This window comes from Bison bison, unplaced genomic scaffold (genome assembly GCF_000754665.1).
Source record: "Bison bison bison isolate TAMUID 2011002044 unplaced genomic scaffold, Bison_UMD1.0 scf7180017864178, whole genome shotgun sequence".
Lineage (NCBI taxonomy): Eukaryota > Metazoa > Chordata > Mammalia > Artiodactyla > Bovidae > Bison > Bison bison.
Window position 1 is genome coordinate 1,386,813 of NW_011494750.1, and position 3,039 is coordinate 1,389,851.

The following is a 3,039-nucleotide window of genomic DNA, read 5'->3' on the forward strand; positions in this document are numbered from 1 at the left end:
TCTTGTCGCAGGCGTGGGCCAGGCAGCCGGCAGGGTCCACCCTCTCCGCCACCCACAGAGCGCCTGCTGCACCTCCCCCCTGGGACTGTGGCCTTTGTTTTCTGGGTGACACTCGCATCAGGCGGTGTGTTCGGGTGACTAATCTCCTCCACGCTGGGCAGCTGTCACAGGGAGGCCTGACCAGGCGGGCGGGGAAAGCTGACACCCTGGGACAGAGCTGGCAAGCCAGGGTCCCGGCGGCAGCGGGCTGCTGGGCCTCCAGGCTCCTCTGGCTGGTCGCAGTGCAGACCCTGCGTCAGGCGGACCTGAGTTCAGGTCCCGCTCCTGCCCGTGGCCAGCCGTGTGACCCTGGAGCCTGGGCCTGATCTCAAGCTGGTTTCCTCCTCTCTGTAACCTGCCCCAGGGGAGGGAGGTAGGCTCAAATGAGATGACGAGTGAAAGCGCTTGTCACGTAGTGGGCGATGGGTAAGTGGACCACTGTTGTCATTAAGGCACCTTAGTCCCAGCTCAGACCAGGCTTTGCCTCGGGTTGAGGTGGGTTCCAGCCCCGGCTCCCCAGGACTAGCTGTGCACCTTGGGCTGGTTATCTCCTCCATCTCTCTTCAGGAGCCAGGCATGATACAGTATCTATTCTTTAGGGTGCTGTGGTTTATAAAACGGTGCACATGTTTGCCAAGGACTTAGTATACTGCCTGACGTGTGTGGGCACTCAGCAAATGTCAGGTGGGACGGCATTGATTCTAGGAAGGAAACCAGGAGCTCTTCTGCCCTCCTCCCTGTCACCTGCAGAGGCTGGCAGATTGTAAACAGCGAGCCCTGGAGCCCGGCAGCCCCCAACACTGCTTCTGCAGGCATGGCTGCCTCCATGTCAGTATTCCTGCACCTATCCAAGGCCCTGGCCTAATGCTGCCTGCCCAGACCCCCAAGTGAAGTGAAGTCGCTCAGTCATGTCTGACTCTTTGCAACTCCATGGACTGTAACCTACCAGGCTCCTCTGTCCATGGGATTTTCCAGGCAAGAGTACTGGAGTGGGCCGCCATTTCCTTTCCTGGGGATCTTTCTGAGCCACCAGGGAAGCCAACCAGGGCAGTAGCAAATCAAGGTGGGAGGGGGAGGAGGAGGTGCTGGCTATGCAGCCCAGCCCGGATTCCTCAAGCCGTTCCTCCACGCTGTCAGGCCTGTAGCTGACAGAAGTGTCTCTCCTGTCAGCCCCAGGCAGGGGTCCCATGGCTGTGACTCAGACCTCCCTGTGGCTGCCAGAGCCCAGGAGTACCTGATGGTGGACACACATGTCCTTAAGTGCTCTGGAGGCATGGCCCCCTTGAAGCACACCAGGCTCTGTGCCCTTTCCCCACCGTTAGGAGCAGGTAAGAGTGCACGTGCTCCCCTTAGCCTGTGTAGACGGGGCGACGAGGCAGGTGAGCTGGTGAAGGAATTGGAGCCCGTGCTCGGACCAGGTCAAGGGAGGATGGCTCGAGCAAGCGTGGTCCCCGGGACTCCTGCAGGATGGTGCTCCAGGTAGCTTAGTGTTCGGATTCTGAGCGCTGGGGCTTCGGGTCTTGGCCCCCAGGTCAAGGTGCAGTTCACGGGCTCCCTCAGCATCCAGACGAAGGTTTTCAGACATCGTCCAGCACTGTCGTACATGGGTTGTCCATCCTGGCCTCTTCAGAAAGGTGAGGCCTGGGAAGTGCTTACCATCAGCCCCTCAGAGCCAGAGCGCACCCACAGAGCCCAGAGGCGCTCCCGTGGCTCTTTCGGCTTCCCGCACAAAGTCCCTCTGGTGGCTTCTCTCCCCGCCCTGTGCATCTGCTTCTCCAGTTCTCAGGCAGCGGGGTGGGGTGAGCTCCAAGCGGCCTTCCACCCGCGAGGCAGATGTCAGATCCTCTCCCTTTCTGGGGCCACTCAGCCTGGCCCCAAGTCTGGGGGTCATGGCAGGGCTGAATTTCCCTTCAGAGACCCTCATTTTCTTACCATGGCTTGGTTTCTGCAGTGTCTCAGGAAGGGACACCTAAGCCTAACCTGCCCAAGGAGAGGAAAAACCTTGCCCTCAGACCCTCAGTGTCCTATCTTTTTGCCTTTTCACACTGTTCGTGGGGTTCTCAAGGCAAGAATACTGAAGTGGTTTGCCATTCCCCCTTCCACAGTGGACCATGTTTTGTCAGAACTCTCCACCATGACCCATCCGCCTTGGGTGGCCCCACACGGCATGGCTTATAGTTTCATTGAGCTAGAGAAGGCTGTGATCCATGTAATCAGTTTGGTTAGTTTTCTGTGATTGATTGTGGAAATCAACCCTGAACATTCATTGGAAGGAGTGATACTGAAGCTGAAGGTCCAGTACTTTGACCACGAGATGCAAAGAGCTGACTCACTAGAAAAGACCCTGATGCTGGGAAAGACAGAAGGCAGGATGAGATGGTTGGATGGCACCGCCGACTCAACGGGCATGAATTTGAGCAAGCTTCAGGAGATGATAAAGGACAGGGAAGCCTAGTGTGCTGCAGTCCATGCGGTTGCAAAGTCACACAAGGCTGAGCAGCTAAACAACAGCCCCGCAGTCTGTCTGGGTTGACTCCAGGCTCCCAGCTTCCTTTCTCTCTCCTTTCCATCAGCTTCAGGCAAAGGACTTGGAAGTCCTTAAGGCCAGAGCTTTGTGGATCTTGGTGCCTGGACAGGGGAACCCAGAAGGGTAGCTGGCAGCCCCACTCCCCACTGCTCCTGTGGCTGCAGGGGGGTGGAATTGGGGAGCACCAGGGCGTCCAACAGCGATGAGTGTGGGCTCCCTGCTGGGTCTTCTGGTACGCCACCCACCCCGTTTAAGGGGCTCAGAGGCCACAGAACACCCCCATTTCCTCCCAAGTGTCCCTTCTCCAAGGGCAGAGGCTGAGACTGGGCTCCTGGGCCTGGGATGGAGCCTGGCCTGGCCCGGCTCCTGACTCTTCCGGTCTCTGTGCCCAACAGCCACCCGCCTGCCCCTGCCATGGAGACCTTCATTAAGAGACACTTCCAGCGGAAGGCGCCTGGCCCAGGGGAGGGGGT